The sequence below is a fragment of the Mustela nigripes genome, chromosome 1, assembly GCF_022355385.1.
Source record: "Mustela nigripes isolate SB6536 chromosome 1, MUSNIG.SB6536, whole genome shotgun sequence".
NCBI classification, from domain to species: domain Eukaryota; kingdom Metazoa; phylum Chordata; class Mammalia; order Carnivora; family Mustelidae; genus Mustela; species Mustela nigripes.
In genome coordinates, this window is record NC_081557.1 from 34,455,610 (window position 1) to 34,467,930 (window position 12,321).

A 12,321-nucleotide genomic window follows, 5' to 3' on the forward strand; every position below is an offset into this window, starting at 1 on the left:
TACAACAGTTTTAGTTAGGAGTAAGGAGATCTGATTTATCATTTAAAATCACTCCAAACAAATTTAATGGTGCAAGATTGGATAAAGGAAGGCCTGTTAAGATGGCAGGTTGCACCAGATTACAGCGGTGAGATGGCAAGAAGGGTCAGCTTAGACAGTAGGGTGTATTTTGGAGGTAGAACAAGTAGAATTTACTGATTGAAATATGAGGAAATGAGAGGAATCAAGGTTAACTGCTAATCTTTTGGCCTATGTAACTGGGCTGATGGTACCAATTTCGGAGATGGATGGGGGCAATGATGGGATGGGGCAGTAGGGAACAGATGTGAGGTAATAATTGAGAGGGGGTTTTTGTTTTGTTTTTGTTTGTTTTAAGATTTTATTTATTTATTTCCAGAGAGAGAGTGAGAGTATAAATATGGGAAACAGAGGCAGGCAGAGGGAGAAGTAGGCTCCCTGCTGAGCAAGGAGCCAGATGTGGGACTCAATCCCAGAACACTGGGATCATAACCTGAGTCTAAGGCAGATACTTAATCAACTGAGCTGCCCAGGCGTCCCTATGCCCCATCTTTCAAACCACACTTACTCTTACTTTTCTAGTTGACACATTCTGAGCTACCCAGGTGTCCCATAATTAAGAATTTTAAATTTGTGTTTCTTAATTTTGAGTTGTCCGTCCAACATCCAAATGGAGATATCAAGTACATGATTACACAAGTCTAGACTTCAGGGAGGAAGTCAGGGACTAGAGATATAAAGTTGAGAATCACTGGCCTAGGAATGGTATTTAAAACCATGGGACTTGATGAGATCACGTAGTTAGACAGTATTATAAAGAAAAAAGAGTTGAAGACTAAGTCTTGGTACACACCTAACTTTGGAAGTCTGATAAAGAGGAAGGAGCTGATAAGAGACTGAGCTGCAGCAGGAAGTTTGAAGGAAAACAAAATAGACCTAGCATCATGAAAGCCTGAAGAGCAAAGTGATTCCAGGAGGGAGTGATCACTAATGTCAAAAAACTGCTGAGTGGCCCAGAAGGATGAGGACAGAGAGTTGACCTTTGGCAAGATGCAGGTCAACAGTGACTTGACGGCAGATATTTCAGTATATGGAGGGGCTGAGAGCCCAGTGGGGTGAAAAAGCCTGCAAATATAGACAGTTCTGAGCTTCGTTATAGTGGGGAAAAAAGAAATCAGGCAGAAGCTGGAGGTACACAAGGTCAAGGGACGTTTTACATGCAGGGAGTTAAGTGGGAGAGAGACTGGGTAGGGAAACTGTGAGAAGGGAAAACATTTAAACTTTGCTTTCTACCCTCAGGGAGTTTATGATCTTGTCTGGAAGAAGTTGAGGATGGTAGTGATAAAAAGTTCAGGCTTTGGACTAAATAAAACAGTATCTGTAATGCTGAACACAATGCTTAACAGTAAGAATTCAATAGATGGAAGGAAGCTGTAATTATAAAACAATCTGAAAACATTCTAAGATAGGAGATAATTGAGGGCTAAACTGAGTAAGTAATTAGATGTTAGGATTTCAGAAGATGAGGAGATTACTGTCAGCCCAGTGACCATAATTAAAAATCAGGACCCATCATATGGGACAATGGGTTAAAAAAAAATCTGTTAATATATCCATGTGAAAAAATTTACAGGGGTGCCTGGGTGGCTCAGTGGGTTAAAGCCTCTGCCTTGGGCTCAGGTCATAATCCCAGGGTCCTGGGATCGAGCCCCGCATTGGGCTCTCTGCTCATCAGGGAACCTGCATCCTCCTCACACTCTGCTTCTCTGCCTACTTGTGATCTCTGTCTGTCAAATAAATAAATAAATAAAATATTTAAAAATTTTTTCACAAAGCTTAACAGATTTTAAAAATCTTTCAGCCACTGACTTAAATAGTTGCCTTTATTGGAAATATTTAAATTCCATGTAGTCCCAAATATCCTGAGCCATCTGAGTCCTCTGTACCAGTCCTCATGGTTTTCCCTCTGTCTGAAGCTTCATTTCCTACCCTTATCTAATGGCTACTCATTCTTTAGAGCTACTGCTTCTTCTCCAATGGGGCTGGATGCTCCTCTGTTTGCACCAGAGTGCAATTTTACCATAATGTTTACCACAGTGTGTTGACATTTTCTATTTGTGTACCTTTTGTGTTTTTTCTTTTCTGGTTTTGGGTTTACTACCATAGGCTTTTCAAGGGCAAGATCATATTGTATTCATCTTTGTTTCTCTTGTACCCAGCCCAGTTTCTGGCTGATTGCAATTAACCTTTATTGAACTCAACTGAATCTAATATTAGGATTATGCTAGAAAATCCTGGACTAGAAAATCCCTGAAGGACTGATAACTTAAAATACCCCACCACAATCTTAGAACAGGTTTATAACCTGTTCTATAATCACAACCCCCGTCCTTCATCATACCTTCTATATCTGCACAGATCCACATACTTACTTCCAAACCAACTTGTTTATCTTTTTTTTTTGTCATTCAGTGTCTAATCAAAATTATTAGCATCCATTTTCATGCCAATATTACTAAGCTCTTATATTTTTCTCTTTTTTAATTTGAAAGTAATACATGCTCATGGTAGCAAAATACAAAAGGAGTCTACAGTAAAAAGGAAGGTTCCCTCCTATATGCGACTTCTAGCCTCTCAGGAGTTCTTCATAGACATAGATACCACTATCAATTTCTTGGGCATCCTTCCCAAGGTATCCCATTTTGTTACAACACACTATTGTTTTTCCACATAAATACTAGCATTTCACAGATTATTTGATAACTTGGCTTTTTCCTTTAACAGAATATTGAAGATTATTCCACACTAGAATTTTTTCTCTTATCAGTCCATCTTTTTAACACCTACATAGTATTCTGTCCCCCATTTTATGACATACCACAACCTGTTTAACCCATTCCCTATTGTTGGAAATTCAGGTTGCTTTTACTGTTTTTCTACTATATAATTATTATGGGTTGGATTGTGTTACCCCTAAAATTCAAGTATTGAAGTCCTAACCCTTAATATCTCAGAATGTGACCTTATTTGGAGATAGGTTCCTTATAATCAACTTAAAACGAGGTCATTTAGGGTGGGACCTAATACAATATGACTGGTATCCTTACAAGAAGAGGAAAGTTGGACAGAGACATTCAAGAAGGAAGGTGATAAGAAGACACGGGGAGAAAGCAACCATCTGCAAGCCAAGTAAACAGGCCCAGAACAGATACTTCTCTGATACTTCTCTTGTGCCTGTCAGAAGGAACTAATCCTGCCAACACACTGATTTCAGACTTCTAGCCTCCAGGACAGTGAGACAATACATTTACTGTTTAAGCTGCTCAGTTTATGGTACTTTGTGTTAGGGCAGCCCTAGCAAACTAATATGATCATGCTTCGATGAATATCCTTGTACATTTCTTTTTTTCACAAAGAAGCAAGTATACCCGTAGAAATCACAGAAATAAATTTATAGGAAGATACCTCTATATCTTTCACATACCCTTTTCTCTGCCTAGAATGCCTTCCTTCTGAGATGCTCCTGAAAAACTCCAATATAACTACTTCAAGTTCTACCTTTTCTGTGAAACCTGCGTGGTAGCCAGCTTCTAGGATGGCTCCCAGTGATCCCCCACCTTTTAGAATTCAAGTCTTTGTGTATTCCCCACCTCTTGAACATGGACTGGACTTATCGACTCTTTTAATGAACGGAGTATGGCAGAAGTGATGGGACCTCACTTCTGAGATTAGGTTACAGAGACTGCAGCTTCTGTTCAGGGATGTCTTCTCTCACACACTCTTGTTCCCTCTTACCCTTTCTTGGTCATTCATGTTGGGGCCAGCCATGTTGTGAGGCAGCCCTGTGGAGAGAGCCATGTTTGAAGAGATCACAACCATGTGAGTGAAAAAGAAAGTGGATCCTCTTCATTCAAGCCTTTAGGGGAGACTGGCAGCAGATAGCTTGACTATAACTTCATGAGAAACTTTTGAGGCAGAATTACTCATCTAAGCCACACTTGGATTCCTGACCAAAGAAACTGTGAGATAGTTAATTTTTGTTGCTTTAAGCTACTGAGTTTTGGGGTAATTTGATATGCAGCAATAGATAACTAAATACCTTCCATCCTCCCCTCGTCTTTCCCAAGCTTCCAAGCTTCCAAAGTTACTTAAACATATCTCTAGTAATGCTCACTAAACCATACATGTTTTTAAATGTCTCTCCTCTGCTTGATTGTCTTCAAGGACAAAAGCCCTGGCTCAGCTCTATATCTACTGTGTTCTATGCAAAGTTCAAGCCACTATCATCACTTCCCTAGATTGTTGCAATAACCCCCAAACTGGGCTGCCTAAGGCCTCTGTAGCCTCACTCTGACATATGCTCTATGCTCTATCTAGCTGTAAGAAATCTTTTTAAAATGCAACGCAGATCATTTGAAAGCTAAAACTCCTTCTCCTTGTTCTTAGGATCAAGACCTAAATTCTTAATACAACCTCCCAGGCCCGGCATAATCTGCTTGCCTCACCACCAGATCTAAAGCCACTTCCCTCTTGTTCCCAGTACAACAGCAACACTGGCCTCTCGGTTCCTCAGTTGAACTATGCTTCTTCCTCCCTCAGTGTCTTTGCACACACTGTCGCTCTGCCTGTGATGCTTTCTGCTTCACCCTCACTCAATTTTTCCTCATCCTTTAGATCTCAGTTCAACAGCACTTAGGCAGAAGCCTTTCTGACTTTCATTCTGAAGCAAAGACCCCTGTAGTTTTCTGACTTTCATTCTGAAGCAAAGAACCCTGTAGTTTTCCTTCATGCCACTTACCACAATTTAGATAAATGATTAATTAATTAGGTGTTTAAGTCTGTCTCCCCTGTCTAAGCTCTATAAGAGCAGGGACACCTCGTCTTGCTCACTACTGTAGTCCCAGCACAGATGATAGTGCCTGATATAGTGAAAACTACTACTGTAGTCCCAGCACAGATGATAGTGCCTGATGTAGTGAAAACAGGAGCTAGAATGAATTACAAGACATTTCATTTTCCTTTTACAAACTTCACATCCTTTCATTATCTGCACATTTAATGTGGGTTTTTAACAATTTAAATTCTAGTTAGTTGGCAATACAGTTCAATATTTGTTTTAGGTATAGAGTTCAGTGATTCTTTATTTACATAGAGCACCCAGTACTCATCATAACAAGTGCCCTCCTTAATACCCATCACCCATCTAGCCCATCCCCACCCACCTCCCTCCGTCATCAACCCTATTTGTTCTCTATCATTAAGAGTCTCTCATGATTTGTTTCCTTCCCATTTTTCCCGTCCTGTATGTTTATCCATTTTGTTTTTTAAATTCCACCTATGAGTGGAATCATACGGTATTTGTCTTTCTCTAACTGATTTCACTTAGCATTATACGCTCTAGCTCTATCCACATCATTACAAATAGCAAGATATCAGTCTTTCTTTTGGCTGAGTAGTATTCCATTGTGTGCGTGTGTGTGTGTGTGTATATATATATATATATATACACATATACATATATATGTGTGTGTGTATCTATCTATCTATCACATCTTCTTTATCCATTCATCAGTTGATGGACATTTGGGCACTTTCTGTAGTTTGGCTATTACACATTTAATGTTCTTAATGTCATTTCTCTATGACAGTGTTGTTATCTGCCTTAGGTAATGATCTCTAAGAGCAGAAACAACAAGTTTTAAGTTGTGTGGTATACGACCCAGCGGGTTGGGGTTCAGCATTGGGAAAGGAAAGTGAAGAATAGGTTTCCCAATAAATGGCCTTCGGTAGCTATGTTATTGCTGTTAAAATCTCCATGGCCTTTCAGGGGCCAGTGTGAAGGCAAAACAGCATGAGCCTTACTTACAGTTAGACCTGCCTTTGGATCCCAGTTGTACCATTTAGTATCTGTGCAACTACAAGCAAATCCCTTATCCTCTCAGTTCTTCAAATTTCTCAGCTACAAAATGAGGATATAATAATGGCATCACTATTTAAGGTTGTTAAAGGAACTCGATGACTTGTAAAGCACTAAAAAGAGGGCCTGATCTTGGCAAATGCTCAGTAAATACCAGCCACTTTTTTCTTTTCTTTCTTTCTTTTTTTTTTTTTTTTTTTTTTTTGATATATCTACCTGTAGTAAAACAAGGTTGCCCATTTATCATATGGTTCTAGAAGAAGTTTGGGAATATTTGTGGTGCTGTTAAGTTCTCTGTGGGAGGTTAGGATTGGAACACTTAAAAATATAATGCCTCCTCCTCAATTCTTTTCTCTACTTTGAAAAATCTTAATATTGAAGCTAGTAGGAGAGAGAAAAATGGCTACCAGCTATGTTTTTTTTGGTTCCAAATTACAGCAGCACCAGTCTGTTCTAGAAATCTGTGTTTCTCCTGCTGACACATCCATCTTCATACACCTGGTGCCAGAGAGATGAATTGCTAAGGGATGCTTACTAGTCTAGATTCTTGACACCTGGCAATTGGTGAATGATTTTTTTGGAATCTGGAGAACCATCAGACTCCCTTTCTCTTCTTATTGGGACCCTTCTGGTTGATCACAGGCTACTAAGTACTGGCCATTTAGAGGCACAATAAAATAATGGAAGTTGGAATTACAACAAGAAATTCACTTCCTAAGGGCCCTGTACTGATAGGACCCAGAGAAAAATATTTCTCACAAGAAAAAATATAATATTTTTTTTAAAAAGTCAAGCAGTTAATATTCCCTCAAGACACGGTGTTCTCTCAAGGCCTCTTCCTTCTTTTCAGAAGGCACATTCAGTTCTGGGGCAGAAGCTAGGAAACCAGCTGAGATAAATCGTTTTCCCCTCCCCTTTTAATCTTGTGAAAGAGCTGCCAATTCTAGAAATTCCTCCTTTGATGAGAAGATAAAGCAGAACAATGCTGTGGAACTAAACAAATTCCTAAGGGACATTCTTCTAGGGTGTGTAAGGTCTGCCTGGAAGTGGGGGGAAGGGGAGGAAGAGATGGAAAGCTAGGAGTAGGGTGAGTGGACAAGAGTTGGTAGCCACAGCCTCAAGGAGTGTAGTTGCTTCTAGGCTTCTCCAGGGTAGCAACTCCCTCCAGTCTCATTTCCTGGGATGTGTAGGCATGTTTATTAGTGATTAGAGGGCTCTAACCATTTCACATCCACCCTACCAAAAAGAAAAAGGAGATTTCTTTCCCATTATTTGTTGGAGGGAAGTTTCTTACAGCCTTCTCACAATTAAAAAAAAAAAAAGTGTGGTTCGTTGTGGTTGTTTTTTACTGAGAATTGCAGCCCAAATCAGTCTACCACATTAGACTGTAAGCCTGTGGAAGGAGCGTGCTCCCTTCTTACTGTTTAAGGGACAACCTGTGGTAAAATGGTCCAGACTGGAGTCAGAGCTGAGTCTGAATCCCGCTCCCAGCTTCACTATCTGTAAATGAGGATAATTTTCCTATCTGCTTGACATGGTTATGTAATTTTAAACCGGACACGGAAGGCCTAAACTTTACAAGCATAATCTCATTCACGAGTCCCCCTCACGAGGCAGGTATTGCTTTGGAGATTGTATGTAAAGATACTTCTTAACGCAGAGGAGAGCCGTCCAGCTGTGAGTTATCACGGAGCGATCTTCCTCACCTGGCCTCTGAGGAGTAAAGGAGACCGGGATGTGAAAGAGCTTTACGCAATCCACGTGATGGGCTACTAATTACACGCCCCACAGCACCTGATCCACCGTGAGCAGTCGGTAAATGCTGCTCCGAGTGCACGATCGCGTATCTTGCCTGTTCCTTTCAGTTTTCCAGGCACCGACTAACCTCGCCGCGGCCTGAGGCCAAAACCACGAATTTGGGAACCACAGCCGGGCTGGAGGAGGCTCCCCGGAGAGGGCACGGGAACAATAGAGTACTTCGGTGGTTGGCGGACGCCCGGCCAGACAAGGGGCCGTCTGGAGGTCCCCGAAGGTACACCTCCACCCCCCTGGTCTGGTGCGACAGGGAGAGCGTCCAGAGCCGACTCGACATTTCCCGGGGGAAGCGGCAACCAGGCCCCCACCACCCGAGCTCTAGCCTCGCGGGACGCGCCCGAGCCCCGCCCACTACCTCAGGTAGGCCGTCCGTACCAGCCAATCCACCAGAAGCCTGGGCGCGGAAGGCGGTGCTTTCCTGGTCGGAAGTGACGTGCTCTGCTTGGCTGGCCGCGGAGTCCGCCGAGACTCTTGGCGGCGGCTGAGGAGGCAGGGTGGGAAATGGCTCGGACGGTGGCTGCTGCGGCGGCTCGGGTAGTGGTGGAGGCAGAGGTTCGGGCAGCGTGAGGTGAGGAGTGGTAAGTGCAGCGGGGACTGGTACCTGGGACCCTGCTGTCCAAGGGCAGCGAGGGACCCCGGGGAGCCCCGGATGAGAGGGTCCCTTGCGGCCCCCGGTTCCCGGGTGTCCGCCTTTGACCCCCTATCTGGTACTCTTGGCGTTGCCCCAGCCCGACTTCCCTCCCCCGGGCCTTGCTTCCACCCACACCGTTCCTGACAGCCCCGCCTAAGGTGCGAGGGGTGCGAGGGGCTCGCGCCCCTATTAGGCCCCTCTCGGCGGGGGTTGGGAGGTGGTGCGTCTGGGAGTTAGTTTTGTCCCAAGGGGGAGGGGAGACCACCCCCTAGTGCTTGGGTACGGGGCTGGAGACACTGTGGCCGGTCCTATTCTCTTGAATTGTTAGATTCTGACGAAGTGTGTTGCACTTCTCTCAGTTGTGTCACACACACACACACACACACCCTTCACCTTTTTGTCCCATCTCCAGCTTTTGGGATAATGATCTTTTTCTTTTCACTTCTCCGGGTTTGCCTTTTTGCCGTGAATCCACTTGCTTCGGGAAAACTATTAAGTCTGTGTTTAGCGCATCATCTTTCCGGGAGTGCGGTCAGATTAAAAATATTTGCTTAACCCTTCCTGAGTGACGGAGGAACAATACGTATTGAAGAAATCACATACTTATTTTCCTCACTAAATGGTTTGGCTTTAAAAAGGAGATTCTCTAGATGTGGAAATTTTTTTTGGAGGGGGAGCAGGGATTGAGGAGGGAAATGAAAAAAACTAAGTGAGGAGGAAAGTCTGGGGGATAAAACGTGGAAGAGAGAGCCTGTGGTATTTCCTTCCCTTCTGTTAATTAGCCAGATAGAAATTGAAGTTGTAATTATATTTGTATTTTGAACAGTGGGTGTTGAATTGAGAGGAAGGAAGGAGGTTTTCGTCTTTGAACAAGATTATCTCCTAAAGAGTAAGCTAAAATCTTTCCAGATGGGTATCAGGAAAGCTCTGCTGGGAAAATTATTTAATATATTGGAGTATCAAAGCTACAACTTAGAAGAGATGTAGAGAAAAGCTATTAGAAGAGCTGTGAAGACATCCTATAGAGAGGAAGCCTGTTTGGAGGTCTGGGAATGCTTGATTGCAGAAGAGACTTTGTACCTTTGCCTCCTAGGCTTGTGATTAAGTCTCCATAGGAGACTCCTTTTAGGATTGTGCCATTCTTGGTGTTAGTGCTCTTGTTCACCATGGGGACCTAGTTTGAGAGCTATACAGTTGAAGATAATTGCTACTTTAATAGTAAGACCGTTTTTGAGTACTGAAAAGCATTATGACTGAGAATAGATAGATTTTATTATTTAACTCAAACTTAATTCAAAAGTGACTTTATATAGTTACAAGCATATATATATTGAGCTACTTTGACAAATAATTTTGCCTGAATGATTAGATTCTGAAGTATTTTTTTCTTTTTCTTATGAAAATCTGTTTTGTGTGCATGTTGCTTGCAGTTTTTTTTGGCAAGCAGTGTATTTTAATGTTTTCATCCATAGGTTTCACAACCTTTTCTGTTTCATGGAACATAAAAGTTGATGTGCTTGCATTTATAAGTTAGGAACTATAACTTTAGATATATATAATATTATTGAAATTATAAGGAGTTAGTTGTATATTAAACATCTGATCATCTGATTCTTTGTTTCCGTCTTCTGCCATGAATGGTTCTTAAATTTTCACTTGAACATTGTTGCATCAGTTCCATGTCCAGGAAGCTTTTTTTTAAAATTTTGTTTATTTGACAGACAGAGATCACAAGTAGCAGAAAGACAGGTACAGAGAGAGAGGGAAGCAGGGATGCTGAGCAGAGAGCCCAATGCAGGGATCAATCCCAGGACCCTGAGATCATGACCTGAGCCGAAGGCAGAGGCTTAACCCACTGAGCCACCCAGGTGCCCCCATGCCCAGGAATCCTTCTGTAATCTAGCACAATGTTTTTGCATTTGTAAGCACATTCAGTAAGTGAACTTATACCTGTGAGGGTGTTGAATTTCCCAAGAGTTCAGAGTTCTTATCAGAGCATCAGACCAGACTTTTCAGAGCAGCAGTGCAAAACATTTTTTTTAAATGCTTTATAACTTCTTACTTTGATAACATAACTTATCCATTTTATTATATTTCTCATGTTTCTTTTTTTTTACTTTTTTTTTTTTAAAGATTTTTTGTATTTATTTGACAGAGAGTACAAGTAAGCAGAATGGCAGGCAGAGGCACAAGGAGAGGGAGAAGCAGGCTTTCCACAGGCTTCCTCATTGCAGGCTTTGCAATGAGCAGGAAGCCCATTGCAGGACTTGATCCCAGGACCCTAGGATCATGACTTGAGCTGAAGGCAGCTGCTTAACCGAGCCACCCAGACACCCCTACTTCTCATGTTTCAAGAATAAATCAAGGCAGGTAAATGATAAAGCAAATGTTTTAGTGCTGTGCATTTACATAGTACATGATCTGATTTGTTGTACCTGAGTAGGGCAAAAAATTAACCCTCTGAAAGATTTTGCTATCAGAGGGCCTGCAAGGATGCCTGGCACTGTAGTGGTTTGAGGGATAGAAAAAATGAGACACACAGATTATGACAGTATGGTTATAAGGGCATCAGTAGATCCAAAGTACTGAAAAGGATGGGATCACGTAAGCTGGAAAAGGGGAATGAGTTCATATGAGGAAGATGATGCTCAAATTGAGTCTTAAAGGACAAATTTCTTCTGTTAATGAGATAAGGGTGATCAACTTCTGGGGTGCTGTGGGAAGAAGGTGATGAGATTTCTGGGACAGAGTTGTTTCAATGCACAGGGAACAACTTGGGGGGAAACTTAGATAAGAGAAAGTAAAAATACAGATTTAAGGAAGGATCTGTGAATTCTGTTTGAAAAAATAAAGATAGGACAGAGGTGAAGTAAGAGATGAGAATAAGTAGACCTCTGCAATAAAAAACTCAAGAGGCCAGTGGTCCGAACTTTTATATTATTTGCGTGATTCAGGAAATCTTAGCACAGGTTGTGAATTTGTGGCTTGATTAGCATGGAGGACATGGTTAAGAGAACTGAAGAAGTTGGAGGCTCTAAGCAGCAGAGAGTAGTGTTAGTTCCTGTTGTGAAATGAGTAGGGGTTTGATAAGGAATTTGATTATGAGAAGAGAAAAGAATAGGCAGTGTTAGGAATATTGGCTAAAAAAATTTGCACTATGGGAAATTTTAATTGAAATAGGCTGGGTTTTTTTTTTTTAAGTATTTTCTTATAAAAACAGAACTTGGTGGTTTATATTCAGAAAATATCAGTGGAGGCAGGGAGACCTTAAATATTAAAGTTCAATTACGGGGACTGGCTGGGATCTTGGTGTGAGTTTGAGCCCCATTTTGGGTGTGGAGCCTGCTTAAAAAAAAAAAAAAAGGAATGAAGTTCTGTGGAATGAGAAGGAAAAGCAAAGACAAAAGGGAAAATGAGAGGAGACAATAAAAGGGAAATCAGGGGCGCCTGGGTGGCTCAGTGAGTTAAGCCTCTGCCTTCTGCTCAGGTCATGATCTCAGGGTCCTGGGATCCGGCCCCACATTTGGCTCTCTGCTCCCTGCCTCCCCCTTGCCTGTCTGCCTACTTGTGATCAAATAAATAAAATATATTTTTTTCTTTTTTCTAAAGGGAAATCAGTGCAGGTACTTTGCCTTCTGGTGGGAAAAGAATGTGGATGTTGGAGTGATAGACACAGAAAAAATACCTAATTAGGAAACAGGAAAACATCTTTTCAGATGTTTTATTTGCAGTTTAGAGAATTATGTTCAACATGTATTTTCCCTCAAGTTAAGCTCTGAAGGAGATCCAGTTATACCTATAAACAAAACCATAGTGCTGTTGAGTATCCATAACCAAGTTATTTAAGTTCCTTTATATGTGTTTATAATGTGATTTATAACTATATTTCTAGTTCAGTGTGTACGTATCTTTTAGACTACAGTGCTGAGTTGGGAAAAGG

The 12,321-nt window shown here is 41.7% G+C and overlaps 1 protein-coding gene across 2 annotated transcripts in view; it reads left to right on the plus strand.

Moving 5' to 3' along the window:
* The first annotated feature begins 8,173 nt into the window (after nt 1-8,173).
* The window catches only part of PIK3C2A (phosphatidylinositol-4-phosphate 3-kinase catalytic subunit type 2 alpha), a 104,383-nt gene continuing 100,235 nt past the window's right edge, over nt 8,174-12,321 (plus strand). The window contains exon 1 of one of the 2 annotated variants that reach the window (XM_059407689.1): nt 8,174-8,328. The gene's annotated coding sequence lies outside the window, so the exon portion shown is untranslated. The remainder of the gene's footprint in view (nt 8,329-12,321) is intronic. The other variant, XM_059407695.1, reaches the window with a different exon arrangement.